Source organism: Eumetopias jubatus, unplaced genomic scaffold, assembly GCF_037043125.1.
Source record: "Eumetopias jubatus isolate StellerSeaLion01/CBP00866 unplaced genomic scaffold, mEumJub1_p1.0 scaffold_4, whole genome shotgun sequence".
NCBI lineage: Eukaryota > Metazoa > Chordata > Mammalia > Carnivora > Otariidae > Eumetopias > Eumetopias jubatus.
In genome coordinates this window covers 143,014,678-143,040,113 of record NW_028274810.1, presented here as the reverse complement: position 1 = coordinate 143,040,113, position 25,436 = coordinate 143,014,678, and the positions used below count along the sequence as shown (strand labels likewise).

General features: G+C 43.4%; 1 protein-coding gene and 1 non-coding gene across 13 annotated transcripts in view; one reads left to right on the top strand and one right to left on the bottom strand.

Moving 5' to 3' along the window:
* Positions 1 to 25,436, bottom strand: part of NCALD (neurocalcin delta) — a 369,810-nt gene that overhangs the window by 19,491 nt on the left and 324,883 nt on the right. For 4 of the 12 annotated variants that reach the window (XM_088022775.1, XM_088022777.1, XM_088022778.1 and 1 more), the window contains one exon: positions 25,030 to 25,177. The exons of the other annotated variants lie outside the window; for them this stretch is intronic. The gene's annotated coding sequence lies outside the window, so the exon portion shown is untranslated. The remainder of the gene's footprint in view (positions 1 to 25,029; positions 25,178 to 25,436) is intronic. 12 annotated transcript variants of the gene reach the window in all.
* TRNAR-CCU (transfer RNA arginine (anticodon CCU)) lies at positions 13,481 to 13,553 on the top strand. Its single transcript has one exon. It is a non-coding gene; the product is annotated as a tRNA-Arg (tRNA).

Genomic DNA, 25,436 nt, shown 5'->3' with positions numbered 1-25,436 from the left:
AACCGCCCCCCTTCCTAGACGGGGACTCTCCGAAAGGGTCGAGAGAGGACAGCACAGGTCCTATTAGCAGGACCAACAGCTGCAGGGGCAGGAAGGCCCCTCTTCACGTAGAATCAGGCAAACACCATTTTATCCAAGAGCAAGACTAAACTACAGCTCCAAATGAAGCACAATTTATAAATTGAACCTTCCAATAACTTTCATTTCCCTCATGTGTCCCTTTTTTTTCTGAAGGGAGAGAAGCAAAGTTAGAGAGGCTGGTCTGTGTTACAATTTCAAAACTGTCATTTAGTTGTTAAGTTGGCAATTTGCCTGAGGCAAGAATTCAGAAACATGAGGTAATACATAATACACGGCTTTTCAGAGCTCTGGAACATTTTTATGAAATTTACAAGTAATTTCGGGTTTTCCTTTTTGGGGGCTCTTTAAAGTACAGCTCTTTGGTGTGGCGTTCAATCAAGTCACCATCCCTATACTTTGGTTCTGTGCAAATCACCATGTGCCCAGCCTTAGGAAAAAAATATCATTTTGATATTTAGATCTACTCTCTTAAAGAATGATTTCTTTTTTCTGGGTCTATACAACACTGTCTCTTCAAAACCAAACTTAAAGTTCCTTTCCCAACGTCTAAAAAGTGCTTCTCACTTATTAGCTGTTTTTGCACTAGAAACAAATTGCCTCAACATTTTGGCTAAGTCTCCCACTGAGACTGATCTGCGTGTAGCTATTTTTCAGTAAACAGTAATTAAACCACATTTACAAATTCATTAGCACAGAAAGGCCATAACACAAACAAGGCAGAGGAGCATGGAATAAGTGATTTGGGAAGCCGTGTTTGGAACTGAGTCCAGAATGTGTTTCCATAGATAATTACAAATACTTTACCAAGTATGATGTCTGAACTTGAGAAAACCATCTGGACTTGGTTAGACTGTACAACAGAAATCTCAGGGGACATACGATAGCGTTTCTTTCCCTGGGGGGAGGAGGGGAAAGACATAGGAATGCCTGACAATACCTTTTTCTATTGGAAGACAGGCATTTCTGCCTGTTTGAGTTGAAGAGGGGATAAAAATACCATCAGGGAAATGCTGTGTTCATTAGCAGTCCAGAAAAAAAATCGTCTGGAGACAAAAGTTGCACGTCAGGTCAAATCCTTTTCATTACTCCATTGGGTTATTAAAACATTAACTTTGTGCTAGTAGAACATAGTGGGGAAAAACTCAGGCCATGGAATAAAGCTTGGTTTCAAAGCCTGGCTGAATTGCTGACTAGTGCTTGGGTATTAAGTAATTCGCTGAACTTTTTGGTGCGCCTAGGTTTTGTTATCTATAAAATGAGTTCAGCGGTGCGAGTCTGTATCTCACTGATTTGATGTGAGAATTAAATGAGACAGTCATGTGCATAAAACTCTGGCGCTGAGGCTAGGCCAGACGCTGCGGTAAATGAAAACCACATCTTGTCCTTGATGGCCCTTCATCCATTATTCTATTGAGACTTCACGGCAACCCTGAGTGATAGGACAGCTTCCTCCGTTTTGTAAGCAAAGAAATGAAATCTCAGGCCAAGCAACTTATCCCAAGTCACACAGCTTGGGAATGAGGCAGCCAAACGGTAAGTTCCGTTGGCACTAGGCTGTCCGCTGGTTTTGCCACTACGTCCTACTAACCCCGTGGACAAAGCACTGACGGAAGTTAAGACGACAGCTCCATAAAAAGTCAGAAAGAAGCAGTTAGCAGAGAGAAGACAACCTCCTATTAGCACTCATTCATTTCACAAGTAGGTGCGAAGTGTCTCCTAGGAGGGAGGCATGGCTCTCGCACCGGGAATTCATCAGGGAACAGACAAAACCCTAGTTCTCATGGAGCTGACAGTCTAGTAGCAAGAGATATACGATAAATAAATAAGGGAAATGTTGGAGAGAGTTGTTCCACGGAGAAAAGTAAAGAAGGAAGGGGGTTGGGGAATGCCAGGAGTGGCTGGGTGGGTGTCAAAATGTTAGCTAAGAAGCCAGGGAAGGCCCCATTAAGAAAGTGACACTGTCAAAGGAGGAGAGGAGGGGAAGGAGGGAGCCATGGAGATGACTGGGCGAAGGCTATTCCAGGCAGAGAAAGGGGTCTAGATGGGGAGCGGGCTTAGGGGGTCAGGGATGTGGCTGGGGCGGAGGGCGGGGAGGAAAGGTCTAGATGGGGAGCGGGCTTAGGGGGTCAGGGATGTGGCTGGGGCAGAGGGCGAGGAGGAAAGCGGATGAAACCAGAACAGTAACGAGGGCCGGGTGACATGGGACCTGTAGGAGACGCTAAGGGCAGTGGCTTCCACTCCAAGGGAGACGGAGCCGTTGCAGGATTTTGGGTTATATTCTACCAGGAACTCTCTGGCTGCCGCTTTGAGAGTAAACCAAACGAGGGTAGCGCAGAGGCAGGGAGACAGCTGGGAAGCCGTGGCAAGGACTCAGACACGAGCCAAGGGCACCGGGACCAGGCTGGCAGCAAGCAGAGAAGGTGAGAGGGGCCCTGGACTCTAGACACAGCTTAAAGGGAGAGTCCACAGGATTGGATGATGGTTCGTGAACAAAGAGACTGGTCCAGCATAACTCCAAGGTTCTGGCCTAAGCAACTATAAGGATGAAGTTGACCCTGAAATGGGAAAAATGCAGAGGCAGGGCTTTGGGGCGACGCAGGGGCATGGCTAGTGGTGCTTCTGTGCAGGTATTCATTCTGAGATGACCATCCCTGGATTCCGGATCCCTCTCTCCACTGGGATGTCAAGTAGGTAGCTAGATGGGCAACGTCTGGAGTTAGAGGAAGAGGTCCAGGGAGAGAATACATTCAGGAGTCATCAGCATACAGACGATATTTATAGCCAAAGACTAGATGAGAGCCCCAAGTCAGTGGTGGTGGGTAAAGGAGAAAAGGGGATGGTGAGCCCTTATCTGTTCTGACACGTAGACTTGGAGGGAGGAGAAGGAGCCGGTAAGGGAGAACGAGAAGGAGGCCCGCGAGGCGGCAGGAAGACACAAGGCTGACTCTGCCCGCTTCCCTACTGTGTCCTCCGTGCCCAGCTCAGGGAGCGCCTGCAAAGCATCAGTGCAGAACAGAAGAAGGAACTGGCTCTTGGCTCCCTCCCTGAGTGCTCCCCACACCTGCCCCGCATCTGTGGAGGATGCCATCTGCCATCCTGTCGCCCACGCCAAAGCCCTAGGACTCCTCTGTCATTCCTTTCACTTTTGTCCCCAAATCTGTCTCAAATCCATTGACTTTTCAGCATCTCCATCATTACCACCTCGGTCCAAACTGCCACCATCTCCATCCCCGGATTCCGATCACTCTCTCCACTGGGGGGACATCCTGATGCCCCCCTCTCCCCACCTCCACCCTGCCCCAGTCTCTTCCCCACGGCTCCCCAGATTGACCTTTTAAAAACACACAGCAGACGATGTCACTCCTCTGCCTCAAGCTCTAGAAGGGCTTCCGACACACTTAGAATAAAATCCAGACTTCCCCTTTGGGCCTCCAGGGTTCCGCGTGAGCCGTCCCAGGCCACCTCTGACTCATCTCTCAGTCCCCTGCGCCCCTGGTTCCCTGGCCTCCCACATGGCCCATCTTTTACCTCTCAGGGCCTTTGCTTTAGAGCCTTGAACAAGACTTTTAAGTAGTAAATATATCTCAACCCTTTAGTTTATATGCCTATATATAAATCTTAAATATATATAAGATATATAGAAATGTTTACTAAATATATATAAAAGGTATTTCCTATATCTTATAAATGTATAACTATTTATATAACTATATATATTACTTTTAGCTGAATCTGTGCTGCATTTCATTAAGTGAAAAGCACCTCAACTCTGTGAGACATCGGCATTCTGTTATTGAGTAATTTAGTCTGGGATGGGCAGTGTGGAATTTGCAACTTATTCTGGGTCATATCCAGTCTCCCAGGGTCCAAAACATAAATCTGGGGTTAATATTGACTACAGATGAGAAACGAAATATGTACAGGATGAGAAGGCACCAGCAAAGAACTATGACCAGGAATCTAAAACATAAAGTCAACTTTCCATTTAAAATGAAGAGAAAAAGGAATAGCTCCCAAAATGATGCCCCAGGGAAAGGAAATGGTGAGTGGTGGATACTCCTTTGGAAGACAGGTGCTCCCTTCTTTGTATCTTGGACCTGTGATTCCTTATCCGGTTCCACAAACTCCATGAGTTCATTCTTGAGAGCCCACAGTGAGATTTTCCGGGGAAAAGTCCAACTTACTCTGGAAAGCTTGGCTAACTTCAGTAAAGTCTCAATGCAAACTGCATCGAGGGCTCCTAAAATGGAATTTGCAAGATGCTAGCAGCTGCAGGCAGGTGGAGCCGCAACAAGGAACATAGACCCCACAGTGATTCCAGAAAGAGACCAGGTTGATTGAAATGTGCGCCTATCTGGGATATGTGACATTGTCCTCTAAGAGTTGCTCTGAATTTTTGACCGATGGAATGTCTACATTATGAAAACATAACCAGAAAAAGTTTCCTACAATATAAGGAAGGAAATGATAAGAATTACAGATCCATGGGAACAAGTGTTCATTTACTGTGGCATCAGATATTGCAGACATCTGAATTTTGTAGGTGGCTAAAATCCATCAAATTCATTTCTAGGTCAGTTGTCCCTGATTTTTCATGGTGGGGCAGCGGGGGGGGAAGGACTACAGGAAAATCTGAAGAGCACACTGCTCCAGAAATTTCTCTTCAATGGATCTTGTCTCTTAGTGGGAGTTTAAAAGGAGAACCTATATATAAACTGATATATTTATATATAGTGGACAAATTAGGAAATAAAACGGTGGTGCATACGAGGAAGAATTAAAATATTAAAGAGGGAGAACTGAAGTCATATAACAATTTCACTAACTTCCTTTCATGTTGCCCAAAGAATATTCTCTCCTCTGGCCTCTGGTAAGAGTCGCTGAGACCTATTTCCTACCACTTCCTGTGCCTCACAAAGGTGGCTTTGCCGACATTGCCTGGAGAATCGTCACCTTCCAGGCCTGTCCCAAGGCCACTGCATGCAGGGAGGCCTTTTTCCCCATGAGGCTGGGCAGGCCGACCCCACACCTGTGACTGACGTCTGGTCACACGCCTGGTGCTCGCTCTCCTTGGTGACAGGGTTTGAGATGAGAACTGAACGCCTACACAAATGCAGTGAGCTGGAGGCTCACCAGAGACAGCCTTCTTCTTGCTGCCTTCCGCAGGCTGTGTGAGAAAGCCCAGGAGACATAGCTGGTCTTCTCCAGGTGAGCAGGCCTTACAGTCTCTGAATGATCTGGGCTCTAGTTCTATAGACTCTGCATTTCAGATTGCAGAGGGCCTGGTCTTGGGCTCTTGTCTAAGTTCTATTTTCCATTATTACTGAATAACACATATTTCTGATAGAATCTGAACAGAACATTATCGAACAACAACCCCCTCCCCAAAATGGAAATATCATTTTTGGTTTTGCTCTTTACCAAAGTAATACATCATTATTGTAAAAACTGTAAGTAATAAGGGGATATAGAAATTAGAACATGAACACTCGCCGTGATCCAATATGACTCTATAGAAGATAACCACTGCTGACAGTTTTATTTATATATAGCCTCTTAAACATTTAAATGCACATCAGTGAAATCTGTGCACTCCCACAAATGGGATCACACTATCCTATTCTTTTTTTAAAAACTATTTTATTTATTTATTTGACAGAGAGAGACACAGCGAGGGAGGGAATACAAGCAGGGGGAGTGGGAGAGGGAGAGGCAGGCTTCCCGCCGAGCAGGGAGCCCGATGCGGGGCTCGATCCCAGGACCCTGGGACCATGACCTGAGCCGAAGGCGGACGCTTAACGACTGAGCCATCCAGGCGCCCCCCACACTATCCTATTCTTTAACCTTTATTTTCATCGAAAAGTATGCTGTGGGTATTCTTCCATGTTATACATGTGGATGTATCTCATCTTTTTAAATTGCTGAATTTTCATCGACTGATCGATTCAATGGACAGTACTGAGCACCAACCTTGAGCCAAGCATTGAATCAGGTAACTGACAGAGTGGTTACTAATGTGAGCATTACAGTCCTTTTGGCATTCCATTGCATGATATTTGTTTAACTAATCCCTCTTGATGGACATTTAGGTTGATTCTGCTTTTTTTTTTATTCACTTGGCATTTACCTTAGTCCTGGTTCCCGGATTCCCTGAGCAATAGATATTACAAAGAGCTTCTTGATGTCTTTGGTAAGTACCATGATCTCTAGACCATCCCGCAGAAATTCTTCAGCAAGCAATTTTCCTCTGGAGCCTTTACATCCTAACCCTGTTTCGCAAGAGTTTACACACCAGCGAGGATTAGCCTTGAAGAAGCATCGGAAGTGGATTGGGAATTCCACCCCAGCCCCTCTTGGGCTGCCTGTGTTACAGGCACACACGGAAGAGTGTAGCCTTTACTCTTTCTAGCACCTAGGAGGGCACACTCAGCCTGCTCTTTCAAGAGTTCATGACCATGAGCATGGAAATGACCCCTCTCTCTTGGTTTGGCCTAAAGAGATCTTTTGTCCAAACAGCACCCTAAGTGCTCTGTTTCTTGATGCTCCGTCCTGACCTTCATTCAGGTCCACTCCTCTCCCTGGTACTTCACGTCCAGCTATTGGCTGACTCCCCACCGCTACCTCCTGGATGGCCAGCACTTAGAGGTGAACCTACATTGTATGCTTCACGTGCCCTAGTAAGTGCCCAAGGGCCATACTAAATGGTCAGACTTCCAGGTCTGCAGAAACTACAGAGCTGTCTCAAAGACAGAAACTGTTGGAGTGCCTTAATTTGAGGGCTTGCAGATGTCCCATTGCCATCAGACCTGCCTGTCTGGGTTGCCTCAGGGCCAGGGGCCAGGTCAGTGGTGGAAAAAGGGGGGGCCTCTGGGAGTCCTCAACACTCCTCCAGGGCTGTCATAGGCTAAGACCCTACCATGGCCGACTTCGGTGGAATTCTGATCACTGGAAATGTCTACTTAACTAAAGGCACTAAATATCCTCTCATTTAAAAGAGAGGAATTATTACCTTGGGTTTTGATAAGACAATGAAGCAAAACAGTAAGCTATCATGGGCTGAGGAGGACAAATAGGTCAGCTACGGGGATCCAGGCCTCACCACTTCACCAGCAGCCGGCAGTACCAGAGGAGTGCTACTCCCTGTTTTTAGAAATCCTCTTGGGGCCACAGATGCCTTTAATTAATTGCTACAAGCCCCTCCATAGAGTCTGAGAATAGTTCATAGTTCTTTTTTTTTTTTATTTATTCAGGAAACATGTGTTTAACATCTACTGTTTCCTGGCTTTGCATGAATATTCTTATTAAAAAAAATAGTATCCTACATGGGATAGGAAAAGGAAGGGAATCTGGATTCTGGTTGCAGCTCAAAGCAGTTTTCATTAATATTTTATTTTCACAATGTTGGTAACAGAGTTGGTGAGAGGGCTAGTATACCTTGGTTTTACCCAAAGGACAAGGGGTTCAGAGAAGCTACCTATTATGACAAAGTCATGCAGGATCAGAAGCACCCTTCCCATCCCCCACCCCTCCACAACCCTGCTCCATCACCTGTGGTGTTTGAAGGGCTGCTTCTGCTGGAACATACCGATCGATCACTTTCTACCCTGGCTAACGTGGCTGAAATATGAATGTTTGTCCATCCAACAAACGTCTAGGTGAGAAGGCTAACAAGAAGACTATGAAGTTGCATCTTTTAAGCTCTTGCACCTTTTGCATCCTCCAGCAGGGTGTGTGGAAACAGAATGGGACTTGCCAGCAGAAAAACGAAATTGAAGTCTTTATTATAGTATCGTGTTATGGGACCTTTTGGGGAAGTCATTTGACCTCTCTCTTGGTCTCACTCTTCTTCAGAAAGTAGGCATAATAACACCTTCTCCTAGGGCTGTCTGAAGGACTAAATGAGAAAAGGAGTCCCAGTGAACCCGGAAAAAAGCTCAACATCGTGTCTTGCATCCAACAGGTGCTCAGTACACATCCACTATTAATCTAAATAAATAAAGGTTCAGTGGATTGTTTACAAAGATGAGCCTTCCAGATTTGGGAACACTCTCCCCCTTGCTTTAAGGGAGAATTAGAAAAACAAGAGCAAAACAGTCACATGAGGGAAGAAAATAAGAGAACAACTGTTAGCTTCCAACCTGACTCCCCTCCCTGGGATCATTTGCCAAAATGTGACAGATATTTGTGGATTTGTACCCAGAGAGGGCTCCCGCCAGACCCCCATGGCTGAGTGTTTTCCCTGCATGGAAGTTATTATTCTAACCTGAAATTAAGCAAGAGGTCCCATTAGAGAAGCAGCAGATAGAGAGCAGGAGGCTGTTTCTTTCTCTGGTCTTCTGTTCTGAGGCTGGGGAGGGCTAAGTGGGGTTTGGGCGGAATCAGAGCAGGCTCAGACAAAGATGATCAAGAACTGATGGTTTCCTTCTGCTGAGCCTATTTCCCATTGACCATTGCTTGTGTCACTTTTAAGAATTCCATGAAGTAAGGACAACTGGAATATTCATACATTTTGATGCTAGGTGAATAGCAAGGTGGTTGGCAAATACTCCTGGTGATTTTTCAGTTGGTAGTGACCAAAGCTACTGTGTATGGACTTCTCAGTGAATCTTTCTTCTACTAAGAATATGTGGGGAGCTGGTATCTTCTTTGTCTAGGGCCAAAGTTTATCAGGAATGGTATTAGGTTTGGCTTTCTCCTTACCTCTTGTTTTGCTTAGGAAACCGAGTGGTCTCAAGGGATTTTTTGGACGGTAATATAGTCACTATAGGATAGCTAAGGAAAAGACAAAGTCCCCCAGAATACAACAGACCCTCTTTGGGGCTGATCTCCTTTCACAGGAGGGGTGACAAAGCACAATGGTTAAGTACATGGGTGTTGGAATCGGAGGGCCCTCAGATCCAACCCTCGTGACAAGACATACTAGTTGTATGGCCCTTAGGGACTTACCACCCCCCACCATATCCTCATGCCTTCTTCCTCACCTGCTTCAGATCTACTCCAATGTCCCCTTCTCAGGGCGCCCTCCCTTACCTCCCAGTAAAAATTTTAACACCCTTCGCTCTACTTTGCTGATTGCCTTAACACTTATAATATACTATCACCTTAATTTTATTGTCTATCTTCCCCAACCACAAGAGAGCCTTCATGAGGTCACAGATTTTGATCTGTTTTGTCACTATTCTAACCTCAGTGCCTAGAACAAGGCCTGGCATACATCAGTTGCTTAATAAAAATCTGCTGAATGAATGAATGAATTCAATTTGAATCACTGTTGAATGAATCTGTTGAATGAATGAATTCAAGTTGGTCTCAATTCTAATTTAACCTATTCTCTCTTTGCTCCTAACATCACCATACAGATTATACAAGTTTTAAATAAAACAGAGGACAATGTTTTCAGAATCATGTAGAGCCCATCTATAAACCCACTGCCCCTTACCGCTAACACTTCCTGAAACTCAATCGTGTGCTGGGCACTGTGTAGCTGCCCGATGCCGCAAACTGAAATAAAGCGTAATCTCTTCTTGCATGCGTTTACAGGGCTTTCACATATCCTATTTCAGTAGGTCCTTGGAAATATTGTGAGAAAAGGAAGGGCAGATAAATTGTCCCCGTATTAAAGAAACTGAAGGTGAAGATTTAAAGGTTTTCCCAAGGTTACATGGCTACTAATGTCAAAGGTGGAAGAGAACACAGATCTTTGTACTTTACCCACTGAGCAGTGCCTCACAGTGAAAAACAGAGCAGAGCCTCAGGGGGGATGTTGCCAAGTGTCTGAGGATGTGTGTATGGTTGTGTGCTTAAAGAGAGCCTTCCTGTCTAGCTATTTACATGCTCGTTATTATTTCCACTTCTTGTCAAGAAAAATTGCAAATGGAAGCTTAATCTGAAAAGAGAGAAGGTGAAAATACATCTGCAAAGTGAATAAAATACAAAAAATCTAAACAAAGGATTCCCCACCATCTCTAAAAGAGATGGTGTACAACTCTGTATATGGTTTGTGTCTACACAGGCAATCACCTCCTTTTAAGACCGTGTGTGCCTAGGTGGGTGTATTCACTTACCATTCTGTTACACCCGCCTACCCCCTTCCCAGCAGGAACCACCTAACATTGTTCCTACTCTGGTTTCTCTTCAGATCGCATAAATCTTTCGCCTTTTCCTACTCCTTCTAAATTCCAGTGGGAGCAGTTCATTTCTATTGAGCTGCCTTATCTTTTCTTTTTCTTATGTTACAGCGAACCCTAGCAAACATGGTAGCGATTTCCTGGCATCTCACTAACCAGGTTAGGGTCAGCTGGAGAAATATCGGGTGGTCTCTACCCCCTGCAATGTGGCAGGGACAAGCCAAGGAGGCGTCCTGCATTCCGTGTCGCTGGGCACACACACAGGATCCCACTCAAGGCACCCATGCTGCCGAGCCACAGAATGTACCAACTTCATTAGAAGAAACTGTAAAGAAAATTACATCCTGCCTCTTCCTGAATAAGGGGACTTCTGGCCTTTTCTATTTAATCTCACAGTTCCCAAGGGCTTATTAGTACACATAACCTAGTCGTTATGGTATCAGCAAATATGCCCCAGTGTGGAGCTGCAGACATGAACTAAGGAGAGGAGACTTTCACTGCGCATGTATCATGTGTAACTAGTAAACACCTTACATTTATGAAACACGCATACAGTGTGTACTCAGAAGCACCATTATAATCATATTATAAGTGACTGGAACTGACAACCTAAATCTTTCTCATTGACGGCAGATCCAAAGATTCAAGTACGCTTACCCCAAGAGTAAAACCTGGACTTTATGGATACAGTTGGAGCAAAAATGACTATCGTAAAAAAATAATGAAAATCTGAAATGTATCCAAATAGTTTCACTGAAGAAAAAAGCAATAAGTAAATATTGCACTATTCTATTTGAATAGTAGTGAAGATAAATTTGCCAAGACTCTCTTTCCCTTCATTAATGAATTATGATATACAACAAAGTATGAAATGATAACAGAATATTATCCCAATCCTCTGAGTCAATCACTTCTTTCTTTAAGAGCAGCATTTTCCATTGTAAGAAAATTATGCAAAAAATCGGGCAGAAAATAATTAATACAAGAATATAGAAGCTCAGTGAGAGCAACAGAATTGACACGCTTCAGTGATCAAAACTGAATTGGATTCATTTTTACCTAAAAGCCAAAAATAAACATTTAAAAATCTGAATTTTAACCATAGTATGCATGTACTTGAAATCATTTCTTTCCTTTAAATCACAGGGCTTTCCATATGCATTAGAAGGTGTCCCTTTAAACGTTTAAATCTGTCTGCAATAGATCAAATAATAGGATTGGAAAGTTAGAACAAACACCATTCCTGGAGTGAAATTGAGAGCTATGTGCTGGAGTATACAGAAGCTTAGAGCAATGTCTTCATTCCAGGAGATGCCATTTCCCTTTGAATGATTTCACAAGAATTTCCTAAGCATGTGTTGTGTATCTAGAGCGGTGCAAGATATTATAGTGGATTCAAAGCACAGACGGATTCAAATGGGATGGCATGCAGGGCAGACAGGTCGGCTGGTCAGCCCGAGAACACCACTGTTTCACATCACAGACATAGTCTCTACACTCAAGGAGCATAATCTAGGCAAGCCAGTGATGCGTTACCCAGGAAGCACTGTGGGTAGGAGCCATTTTCACTGTGACACTGGGTTCAGGGGTCGTTAGAATGATGGGATTTTGCCTATAAGCCTACTCATTAGAAAAGGTTCAGGTGGCTTCACAGTCACAAGAGAACAAGGCAGTGCACCAGGTGAGTACAAAGAGAAAGTGATGCTTTTCTCTTGAACCTTCCCTGCCCCTCAGTCCTCAGACTCCCTCAAAAAACACAGAGCTGTGAGTGATGCTACAGATCCTGAGCCTGTTTTCATTAGTCCCAGACGCCAGAAGAAATGATGACAATAAACTATTCTCTTTATAGATTTATGAGGACATGATATCAGATTTGAATTGTAAAAACACCCTAAGGATGAAGCTTGCAGGATAGCTCTGAATATAGCATCTCACGACCAAATTTTGGGTAAAACCTGTTCCTCTCTGCTTGGGTAGGAACTGCAAATGTGGTGAATGAAGATTCCCCCCCGCCACCTCCCCCCCCCCCAGGACTTGGAATAACAACAGTAGGGGGAAAAGGATTCCCCTGGGCCACGGTGTTGGACAGGAAATCACAGACGTGGCTTAGAGTCTTGGAGCGTGTACCCTCACTTACCTCCTGAGAGAAGGTGGAAAAGCCCTGAGATATATAGAGCACATGGCACTGACTTAGAGGACGTCCCCCGTGTGACTTCCAGGTAGAAAACAATTTGTTGGTGGAAGCCTCGAAGACCGATCAAGGCTTAGTCCTTGGGCCATCACCCCGTTTCTATCTCCCCTTTCTCCCTCCTCAGCTCCCACCATGTTTGGCATTCAGGGTCCTCATGATCCTCCTCAAGGACTCCAGCCCAATCCCCCTGCATCCATCCAGGCTTCTTTCTGACATCCCCCTTCCACCGGTGTTCACCACCGGGGGCAACACAGCGTGGTAGTTGGGAGGATGGTCTTTTTGGAGAGACCTAGACAGAAACCCCAGCTCTGTCTCACCAGAACATCCCTCACCCCTACCCCTTTCCAAAGCAAAAAAAGAGAGAGAGAGAGAGAGAGAGAGAGAAAACATTTTTAGTTTCTTGAAACTACAGCATGTTAAACATCTCCATTTCCAAAAAGACTCATGGCTTCACATTTGCATAATTCAAAGTTCACTTGGATGTTTTTCATAGTCAAAGAAATAGCCCCAAAGTAATACAGAGGTCTCCATCTCTAGCAAGACAGATAGTGTTTGCAGATTTTTAAGAGACCTTTTTTTTTTTTTTAAAGCTTCCTCCTGTCAAGGTTTAAAGAAATCTACAATCAGAGTTTCAGGCCGAGCAGGGATCCTGTTTCATTAGTTTATCTACCATATATCTCCATTGTTCAGGTCAGGCTTGGTCGGGAAACTACCTGTGAGAATTTTTATTTACCATGTATTCCTATTCCAGTGTTTCCTGGCCTTTTATATGTCTTAGCACACACAGAAGATAACACTGTCCGTGCAGCACCCTGGGATAGGTGGGTGAGGGTGACCAAGGCTCTAGGAGGCCTGAGGGCTCCTGCCACCTGGAGGGGGCGTGTGAGATTTCCTGGTGCCACAGTATAATCACTGTGTAATGTGCGTGTGGTCTCCTTTGCTCCCTTCACCCTGGAGTGTGTGCACGTGTGTGTGCGCGCGTGTTCGTATGCCAGGCATCAGTGTAACTGTGAGCATCCTGTCAGCTCTGTGGGTTGAACTCCACGTACTTTTATGGTCTCCTCAGTAAAACTTCCAGGGCGCCTGGCTGGCTCAGTTGGTGGAGCTTGTGACTCCTGATCTCAGGGTCGTGAGTTCGAGCCCCACGTTGGGTGTGGAGATTACTTAAATAAAAAAATAAATCTAAAAAAAAAAAAAAAACCACCCAACTTTTCAAAGCTGCTGCTTTGCCCTCTGACATTTATTTTTAACCAGGCTTTTGACTGTTGATTAGAAAGAAGCCCTGAAAATATTACATTATCCAGAAATAAGATCATTTGTCTTTTTCTTTTAAAACAATTTTCTTGTTATAATCACTTCAATTGTTTCTAAATTAAGCCTTATGAATGGCTCAGCAGAATGGATGGTCTCCATGAGCACAAATGCTTCCCAAAAGAACCAAGCCTTATTACTAGAACTGACCTGTCGCAGAAATCCCCATCTATTTGCGGAACAGGATTAACAAGAGGACCAACTGAGGCAAGTGTTGTAGGGCCTTGTGGACCTCAAGCTTGTCAGCAGGAATATTATGGAATAACTATTAGATCATAGGCCACGGTGTCCAACAGATCAGGGTCCAAATCCGGCTCTGCCACTCGAGAATATGGCAGGCTACTCTCAGCTCCTCAGTCTTGCCACCTGCCAAATAGTGATCATGAGTGTGTGGGGTACATGTGGCTGTTATGACGGAAACATACCTAAGATGCCTTTACGTACATGGGGAAGGAGAAGGGTGTGCCCTCCCTCTGCCTCTATTCGGGCCACTCCTCAGGAAGCACTCATGTCCCTGGGTAAGTTTCCAGGTTACAGATTTGCCAAAAGCAAGGATTACAGTTTGTTCAAGTCCAGTACATTCCCTCTGCTTCTGGCTTTCACCTGGCTCTAGAGAGAAGCAGAAATCTCTGGCACTCTCTCCCCCATTCCTTCTGCTTACAGGTAGTACAGTGACTCTCTCCTCTCCAGCTTAGCCGCGGGATGGTGGTAATGCTGAAATTTGAGTTGAGAGGGTGGACGCCTCGCGTGGGCCTCGAGCCTAAATCATCCACTCCAACCTGCTCCGTGGAGAGGTCTGCCCTGGTTGGCCGGCTAATGATAAGAAGTGCTTTGATTTCCTGAGGTCTGTATCTTTATATTTCCCAGTGGAAAGAGGAGCGGACGGGCAGAGCGGGATTTGGAGATTTCCCGGTCTTGGTACAACATCAACTAACTACTACCTCGGGGGATAAAATGGTAGCCCACACACACCGAAAAGAAGCTTCACTCTCCTAACAAAGGTGATATGCAATCCTCCTCTAAGATGTTCCCATTCTAGAGACAGGGATGCTTCCACTCCCTTTTTAAAAATTCCCTTTCCTGTGTTAGCTACCCGAGAGCGCTCAGCTGGAGCTTTCCGTCAGAACGTCACCCTTCCTGCCTAGGTGTGGATGGAGGGAAGTGAGCAGCCTTGCATCTCATCTTTTGCCAGGTAATGAGGCAGGGCTGCCTTTTCTGGGAGGTGTTTGCATTTGGCCCTGGGAAATTTGAACTGTACAGATGATATCCTTCCATAAAGCAGGCTCTCTTTTTCAGCAGGGAAGGCAGACTGGGTTTCTTTCTTTCATTTTTTTTTTTTTTTTCAAATAAAAAATGGATTCAAATGCAGAAATGGCCAGAGTGTCATTATGTGCTTTTATGCTCTGTTAAAAACCACACATAGCTAAGGTGGCAACAAAGCAACAGATCAATGGATAAACAAAATGTGGTATATACACACCATGGAATATTATTCAGTCTTAATAAAGAATGAAATTCTGATACAGGCTATACACCATGGATGAACCTTGAAAATATTATGCTGAGTGAAATAAGCCAGCCATAAAAGGACAAATATTACATGAATGGTCAAGTTCAGAGAGACAGAAAGTAGAAGAGAGGCTACCAGGGCTAGGAGAAACGGAGTGAACAAGGAGTTAGTGCTTACTGTGTAAGTTTCTGTTTGAGGTGATGAGAAAGTTCTGGAGATGGACTGTGGTAATGGTTACACAACATTGTGAATGTACTTAATGCCACTGAATTGTGCACCTAAAAGTGGTTAAAATGATAAAATCGATGTCATGTATATTTTACCACAAGAAATAAAGAAACAAGTTAAGAAAGAAAGAAAAAAAAAATTGAAGAAAAAAAGAAAGAACTACCCAGCCGTCCTGGGATACCAACTTCATGGAAGAGAAGGGCCCAGAATTCCACCCTGACTTCCCAGCATCCACATGTCCCTGGGACAGAGCTTTTCTGAGTGGCCAAGACAAGATCAAAGCCAAAGGAGACAATGCTCTTCACAAGACCTGGCAAAAAGCACTTATTAAAGCAGTCCTATTGACAAAATAACGGACTCCATGATTGTTTCTGTTCATTCAAGGGGACAGCAGGCCCCAGAAGCAGGGAGGGGCAGGCAGGATTCTGCTTTCAAAGGCTGCTTGAACCTTTGACCAAATAGTCACCCAATAAGCCCGTTAGAGTCTCCAGCACATGATTTATGACCATAGATAGTATTTATTTCCAAATTAGAACTGTAAATTCTCTAGATGTTTCTAAAGGAAAAAAAAAAGGGTAATTTCCATCAAACAATGGCATTTTTTGGCTACCATAACTACAAAACTTAACTCCCTCATTTCTGCTCATGGAATATAAAAAAAGTTTCTGATTTTATTGTGCCATTATAAACAGATTTCCTCCTAAAATGTTTCTAGAATATGTTAACTTTTTTGGTTTTCTTAATAATCCTGGCTAAGAATATCATAATTTGTAAAAAAATATATTCATACACACACACACACACATAAACATAATTCTTTTATCCATGAAAAAAAGCAACTGCCAGTTATAATTCAGTGGAGTTAAATAGAGCGTAATTTACGTTTGCATCTTTATTCCTAATAACAATTGTAAAAATAACTAAAAGATTCTGGATGTTGTAGTCATGGAGACACTTCTACCTCCAAAGCGTAAAATATAATTTGTTGAGGAATGTCTAGCAAGACAGAATGAAAACTAACAGAGACGAGCAAACCTAATCAAAGTCTTTAAATTCTAGTTTCTCCTCTTTCAATTTGGATTAATTCCTAACAACTTAGTGCCCAGAAGTAACCACAACAGAAAGTATCTGGCAAATTTAAAAAGCTTCAGACTAATTAGAGCAGAGAAAAGAAACCCATGTGTCAGAAATCCAGAAACAGCAGTCAAATAACATGAAATCATCCTGTGTTCTTTCATCTGCAAATGGAGTTGTCTTACACCTTATTTTAACCAAATAAAGTATTTTGACTAGATTCCAGTTCGGATGGACCCTGAAATGGGGAAGGAAAGCTACATGATGAATAATAGATAAATAAGATGGAGCCCCTATTCTGCAAGAGCTAACAGTCTAGTGCACCAACATACAATGAGAGCTACAAATGTGTACCTTATAGGTAATTTAAAATATTCTAGTCATCACATTAAAAAGAAGAAACAGGTGGATGAATTTTACTAATATATTTCATTTAGCCAAAATGTATTCAAAACATTATCATTTCAACATGTAATCAATTTAAAAACTATTAATGAAGTATTTTACATCCCTCTTTTTTCTTGTCATTGTTCTAAATCTTTGAAACTCAGAATATATTTTGTACTTAACAACACATCTCCGTTTGGGCCAGCCACATTTCCGATGCTCAACAGCCACATGTAGTCAATGCTACTGTATTGAACAGAGAAGACAGCAGGAAGCATAGCAAATATACAAAGAGCTCAAAAGCAAGACCAGCCTCATCAGGGCTATCTATAAGAGCCATAAAATAAAACATCTGGGGCGTCTTCAAAGAGGTGGTTGCATCTGAATTGAGTCTTGAGAGTCTTTAAGTTAGGAAATGGTCTACTCAGACTTGCACTTGTGTAAAGAGCTGACTGATGGCTGAAGGGAAGATCAGATGGTTGCGACAAGGATAGAAGGAATCAACGGTCTAGACAAGAGATGTTGGAGACCAGGGCAAAGGCCAGGGTGGATTTAAAAACTATTCTGGAGGTGGAATTAGGAGATACAGTGACTGACTGGAAATGACGAGACAGTGTTGAAGACATCCTACATGGTTACCCAGCAACCATTTCTCTGACCTTCTCTGTTAACAGAAATTTGATTTTGTTCATGTGTTTTGTACCTTCTGCAGAGCCTCGTTTGGGGGGTGGGGCGTGGGAGGAAGATGAAAGGATTCTTAGCCCCCGGGAGGGTAGATCTTATCTAGCATAAGCCAATTATAGTAGTTTTATTTATCATCGACTGGCTTAGGAAGGAACATGACATCCAATTTTGGCCAATGAGACTTGTAGATTGGTCTGCGAGGGTGAGGGTGGGATTCCCAGAAGGGCTTCTTAGATCTTAAGAACAAATAAATACAAGGAAGACAGAGTCTCCTTCTGCCTCTAGTGTGGGGTGTGCTGAGGGTGTCATGGCTGGGGCCACTGCAGCCAGTGTCATCCTGAGCTGAGTCAACCAACATCTGAGAATGGCAGAGTGGATACATGGCCCCTGGATGACATCGTTCAACCATGGAATTACCCAACCCGGAAATGCTCCACCTCTGGACTTCTTGTTTTGTGAGAGGATGTATGTATGGATTACTTCAGATATATGGGGGGCATCCCTTATTTGCAGGTGATAGCACACTAACAGCTAGGAAAAGGGAAGAATCTAGACAATGCCTCAACCATTGGTAACAGCTATGTCTTTCCTCTGTTCAGGATGTTAGACAGCATGTGAAACTCTTTCACCTCATAAAGCCTCCTGACAGTCCAGGGAGCTGTTTAGGCAGATGGTCTTGTCTGCTTTGACCTGCATAGCATCCCTCTCCCCAGTTCTTCCTTTGCATTTCCAGCAACTAGTACAGTACTTGGAATTAAAAAAAAAGACTGCTATCACTTCTTGAGCTTTTTCTATGTGTCAAAAACTGTTAAATGTTTTATATACAAAAATCTCATTTACTTCCTCATTTTATCTCTTCATTTACAAAGCTGACAAGAGCACACTGTGAGTGGGGTATTATCATCACCATTTAACAGATGAGGAAACTGAAACTCAGAGGGATTAAATTATAAAATCAAGGTCTCAAAGTTAGTGATGTGAACCCAGGTATGTCTCTCTGGAAAGGTTATATTCTTTACCACCATAATATAATAGCACAGAGTAAGTCCCTGTGTTTATTGAAAAAATGAGCCAATCGACTGAACGAAATAAACAGGTGCTCAAAGAGATTAAGTACCTTGCAGAGAGGCACCCAGCTAAAGACAGGTCCATGACCTGACACAAGGCTTCTAACCCCAAAGCCATTGTCCTTCCTACCACATTTTGTGACTATCATTTCTCCCCCAGCTTTGTTGAGGTATAATTGACAACCCATGGCTATCATTTATTTGGCACTTTAAGTTAGAGACCGCTTTGAATGGTTCCTGGCAATTTCTTTGTGTATGAGTCTTTTCTTCACAACCAGATTATCAATTCCTTGGGATGGCACAGCTTTTCTGTAGCTCTCATAGCAATCAGAATAATGTATTTTTTTCCTAGCTAAGAGCTTGATTTTAGAATATAGTATCCATCATGGTTAGGATGACAATGACTCCTGGTTTGCCTGCAATCGTCTTGATTTACACCTGTTGCACCAGCTTTACTATTAATAGAGTAATATCAATACTCTGAAAAGTAATCCTGTTTGGACAATAAACTGTATGGTCACCTTAATCATGGTAAACAAGAGCTTAGTTTGGCCTGTTCAGCTATGTTCCATCAACCATGCCCAGCACAGCTGTTTTTGGATAAAGATTGATCCAGTCGTCAAGGTTCATATTCAACACTGGAACACAGAGAGCTTTCATGCACAGAGGCTACCATACCTCCCCACCTCTTCTGTCCCCCATTTATCCCATATTCTCCTGTCTCTCAAAATCCCTTCTCCTTTGTATCACAGGTTGCCCTCCCAGCAGCTTCTTTCCAGCCTGCATCTCACATCCTAAGGTGCCCCCGCAGAATGGAGTAATAGCTTTGAAAAGTCAGGGAAATGCATTCTAACAATCCTGTTACTGTGCAGCAGCTGTTCGTGGCTGAAATCTTTGCATCTAAAGATCGACATCCCTTTGTAAACAGTAAGATAGGAAAAAGCAAACCTTTTGTGGCTAACCATCTACCTTTTGGCCTCTATGTTGTATGTGAGTATGTATATGCTCTGGGAATGTGGGGTCACATGGTCAACTAGAATGAATATATATATATACACACACACACACACACACACACACACACACACATATATATATATTTTTTTTTTACCAGCAAAAATGTATCATGGTGGCAACAAGAGATTCCCAACAAGTTAATGCCATTATGAACTCAGCTTAAACTACTTTGAGTTCTGGAATTAATTATGACTAATGAAGTGAGAATAAGAAGCAAAATAATTCTTTTTTTTAAGATTTATTTATTTATTTGAGAGAGAGAGAGAATGAGAGCATGATCTGAAGCGGACTCTGTGCTGAGTGCAGAGCCCAATGTCAGGCCCAATCCCAGGACCCTGAGATCACGACCTGAGCCAAAACCAAGAGTCAGATGCCCAACCAACTGCACCACTCAGGCACCCCAAGAAGCAAAATAATTCTTAAACAGACTATGCATATTGAGATGTCTTATCAGAAGGGACCTACCAGAGGTTAAATTTTTGTTCCCCCTCTTTTTTATTAAGACAAATGGCAAAAATCAGATCTCAGTGGCCTCATTTAATAAATGTAGAGCTAGAGGCCTTGCTATCTATGGAGAAGAGTGTTTCAAGAGCCTTCATTCTGACAATATAACAAAAAAGCTGGTTCACTGTGTTAAAAACCTTGGGAAAGAGATTCCATGAGGTGGCAGATGCTTTAAGAGGCCTTGACTCGGCACACGTGGGGCTCACTGGCATCCTAAAAGTGGCTGTATAGGGGCACTTTCTTGGTTGGGACATCCTCTTGCTTGACTTGTCAGCAGGACCAGCTAGGAGTCCCTGAAGCAATGAACAAGCAGTGACTGTACAGGGTCAGACTGTACAGGGTCAGTGTCCAACATCACACAATGTGACAGTCAAGAAGCAAGTATGGGGTAGACCAGTGAGACCCTAGCAATTTAGGGTAGGCAAGTATAAGTCAGGGTCATTTCGGAATTGAATAAGCCCCGGAGATTGCTGAACAATTAAAGGAAGGATCAGCTCAAGAGAGATATATTAGCTTGCCTGCTTGTAGGATATATGGGCATTCTGAAAATTTAACTAAAAAATAAGAGAGATGTCACTTCACTTGTACCCCATGTTGTAGAATAGTTCCCCCGGTTGTAAATGCATCTGACAAGAGAATCTGGCTGGATGAGATTGTTCTGGTAAGAATCTGGCTCAAACATACACTATACATAGTGTGTTTTGTTTTATGGTTATTAAATTAATCTTACTAGAATCTCTGCTATGCAATGTGTACGTTACTGACTCTTATTCACCCTGACAATAAATTAGGCCATGGTACCCATGATAACTTCTGGAGGGATGAATGCAGTCAAAGGCAATAGTGGCCCCTTCTCACTTGCCTATGTCTCTGTCTTCTCTTGAACATTTTATTATTTCTTTATCAACAACATCTTTCCAATAAGCAAAACAATCTCATGCTGTAATCCTTTTTCCTTTCCTTGCTTCCTCCTGGGCTCCATGTCAATATTTACGCATCACCTCTCACTCCTACTGTTTGCCTATGATGGCCTTCAGATCCTGTCCTCAACCTCTCATCAAATAACCTCAGATTTTCCATTATTTAATATCATCTCGCAGAACGTTTCCACTTTGACGGGAAAACAACTTTCCAAAGTCCCGTGCTAGCCTCTCTTTTAAAAAGAAAATTAGTTGAACACTCAACCATGGTGAACTGTGAGAATATTATCCAGTGCTGTTTGCTAATTTCTCACTGTTCCCTCAATTTTCATTGTCTCTGTGGAAGCCAATAAAGAACATGGCCCGAGCTCAGAAAGCTGCCGGACCCACTGCTCAGAGGGGCTTGCCATCACTAACTCCTATGATTCCTCTTCCCAAAGAGTAAGAAAAAAGGGGGAGAAGAAAGCTGAGAAGGAAATTTGGCTGTCTTTCTTCCCTTCTTTAGTCTGATGAAGTATCTTGAATTCCAACAGTCCAAAAAAAATCTCATTTTCTCATGACATTATTTTTCATTTGTCCTCCATCACCCCCATTTCCAGATAGTCACTGGTTTTTATCCATTCTATTAACCACATACATCTCCTATCAATCTCAGAAAAGTTTATTTTATTGTTTCCCCTTTCTCCATCCCTTGCCCACGCAGCCTTTGTTTCTAGAAAAATGCCCAGATACAATCAGCCTTCAACAGATACTGATAGAGTGAATGTGAACATAATTTCTTGCTTGCACTAGTGTATTCATTTCCTAACTAGTCTCCCCTCAAGACTATTCCTCACACAGCTATCAGAGAGGATATTTTTAAAAAACTCACATCTCTCTATGCCACTTTGTTGCTTGCAAACACCAATAATGGCCCATTGTCTTCAGTGTCAAGTCTAACCTCGCAGTCTGATGGTACAAATTGTCTCAAAATCTGGCCCCAACCTGTCTTTTCTAAAGCTTTTGACCCTCTCTTGATTCATTCCTGCCGCAGCCACAGAGAGGGGCAGGCTCTTCTTAAACGGCCATGAGCTCTTGCCCTCACTACGCTTCCTCATATGGCGCCGGCTTCTACCAAATAAAGCCTGAATCAATGCTTAGTCTCTAGTTACAAATGATCATTCATTGAGCATGTTCTGGATGTCAAATGCTATCTTGAGTATATTATATACCATTCCAGTATTTCTTTTATTCTATTCTATTATTATCCAATAATAACAACGAAAGTTGGGCATTAATTCATTCCCTAACTTACGCAGCCACTTGATAATGCCGAATCCAGGATTTAACCCCATATATCTGCCATCAAAGACTAGCTACTCTTACCCACCAAGTACACCATCTCCCACTCCACCCCACCCCCCTGCCATTTGTCTCTAGCTAGTGCTCACCACATTTTACGAGAGTTGCTGTTGATAGACGAAAGTTCCCTGGAGGGATTGTGAACACCTCAATAGCAAGGCTGGTAGTTATGTATCAGCACACCTCTAATGCTCAGCATAACACTAACACATAGATTGTGCAAAACCCTTTTTTTTTTTTCTTTGGTAATTTAATTTGAATCTATGCATCCAATAACAGGAAGAAGCTCGATCCCAGTTGGTTGAGATAGTTGAGCCACATGTAGGTCTCAGAGCTCTTTTACCTAGAAAGAGCAAATCCAGTACTCGATTGGATAAGGAAGCTGAATCTCTACTTCCATCTCCAACCTACTCCACAAATTATTATTTTGAATTCATCTATAGGAACCTAGCAGTGTAATATTCATGGCAGCCATCTGTAATTCAACCAGCCAACCATACAAGCAGAAACCCCACATTTTCAACAACAGCATTGCTTAATCTGAAATGCTTTTTGGAAGACAAAGAAACATTCATAAAATGAAACAGTAGTGAATATTGATAATGAGAAAGTTTGACAACAAAGTGTCCTGCTGATGTATGCAGTGCTTCCATGCCAATGGCTAGAAAAAATTTTTATAAAGATTCTGTCTTCTAAGCCTTGGCAACATGCCAGAAAGTTTGTTAGTGTCTTTAAAGAGGAGGAAACTGAGAGGGAGGGGAGGTGGGGGGAGAGGGAAGGAGAAAGAAGGCGGGGGAGGTGGGAGAGAGAGAGAGAGAGAGACTGACTTGCTTTTAATCCCCTGGTACATAGGGGAAATTGTAAGCAGTAAAATGAAGAAAACAAGACTTTTTTTTTTTCCCCTGGAAGGAGCTCTCATCTGAATGCCAGGTTGGTCTTGAGAATATCGCAGGGACCTGCATACTCTCAGGGCTGAGAGAGCAGTGTTTTCTTTTCCACTCTTACTTCAATTTAGTCATACAACAAAGAGTTCTGAAGAACAAGCCAGACATACATCCCCAAAGAAGACCAGAAAAAGTCACCAAAGTTTCAGGTTACCAGACTGAATTTCCAAGGGCAGCAATCTCTATTAATAATTTCCTTTCCCTGTGTGAAAAAAAATGTGAAAATATATAGCTACCCCCAAAGCTTGACTTGGGTAGCAATATCTGATGCTGAGAGTGTTGGATAAAAATGTATTATCAACAGCTCACTTCAGAGGAGAGGGTGGCCTGGTCCCTGATGAAACACTGACCCAAACTTACTCTACCTTAATAATTCAGTAAAGGGCATTCACTCCTGTATTCTGTCACTGGCCATACCAGACCCCATGAGGTTAGTCAAGACGGTGGGCAGTAAACAAGCTGACCCAAGTTTATGGCTCCAGTCCCATTAGCCTGGTTCTGACGTGACTTTCTAAGAGCTACCCGCTGATAATACAAGGTTAGGCCTGGTTAGAGAACATCTCATCCCATTTCTCCCAGTGGAACACCTCAGATACTGACAATTTGTCACGCCAAGAACACAGAGCCTGGATTTTCCACTCCTCCCACGCTGCTTGGCTGGCCAGGCTAGCAACGGACTTTATTTTTACAGTGCTTATCCCTGCAGCTTTACCTCCAGGCCAGTGGGCCCTGAAGCAGCTAGAAACAAGAGCCAGCTGGGGGCCCAGCTGAGCAGCCAGCCACTTGGAGCCTTCCATACTAGGAGAAGAAAAGGATTGGCCAAAGGCCATACCGCGAAATGTTCTGGGAAGGACAGATGACAACATGAGGGGGAAGGGAGTCCGTTCATCCTGAAGCAAATGCAAACCAACACGTGGATTAGGGGTAGCTGAGGTTCTGGGAGAGCATCTGACTGTCTTCGTCAGATGCAGCAAACTCCTTGCTAATTCAGATAAATGAAGAAAGGCCGGTGTGCATTAGTGAAATTCCGAAACCGTAGAGCATCGGCCGTCTCTTTGAAGTCCGTAAAGCAACTCAACTTCATTTTAACCGTAAGTTCCAAAGTGAGGCGTGGCCGTGCCCTCTGCTACTGAATCTGACTCTCACTGGGCAGAAGCGGCGGGCATTTAAGTTCAATACCTCGTGAAGTTAAGCCCAGCAAAGGTCTGCTCTCATGAAGACGGTACAGATCATATCATCCCTTATACTCTCGTTTACCATATTTATTTACCAGGCTGGCCTTTCTTCAGAGGCATCATGGAGATAAACCCAGGGCCAGCTCAGTTCAAATGGTCATAAATTGCCAGTTAGCAGTGTGCAAGTGGATGAGGCTTTTCCTTTATGGCTCGAAGCCTTGTGCTCTATCCCTTCCTCATGGGAGCTGTGAAAAGTTTGAACAGATGTTCAGATCCAGGGGGAGGGACGCTTTATTGTTGCTCTATTTACTTCCTCTAGCAGGATCCGTTTTCATTTCCTTGTGGACCAGAGAGAACAATTCTACCAGCCTGACAGCTACCTGGGGGAGGGGAAGTCTGGGATCCCGGTTCCCATGAAACATGATGAATTAAGAAAGGAATGCAAGTATACCACGAAACCACACTTACCTCTGGCTTCTAGTTCCCAAAATCAGGTCAGCAAATTTGCTGGAGCAGTATCTCAGTCTCTGGGTGCATTAGTGAAGCAGACGATCAGCAGGAACACGAGCTCATTTAGTGCACCTTGCATCGGTTTTACCGCAGGCGGCCTCTCCAGCTGAGCAGGAAGGGGTGTGTGAGTGTGCGGAGAACCTATCTCTGAGAGTGTTGCCCTTTGACATTTATTTTTCCTTCAGTATTTACCCTGGGACTGAATGGTGTTTGTTTTGGGCATTATAATAAGAACTCTCCATAAAATCTCTTGGATGAAAGTGCATTAACCAAACCACCCAATCAACAAATATTTATTGAACATGCACAAGATGCGAGGTGCTGAGAAAGGAAGGGGCAACTCTGCCCTTCAAGACCTAATTTAG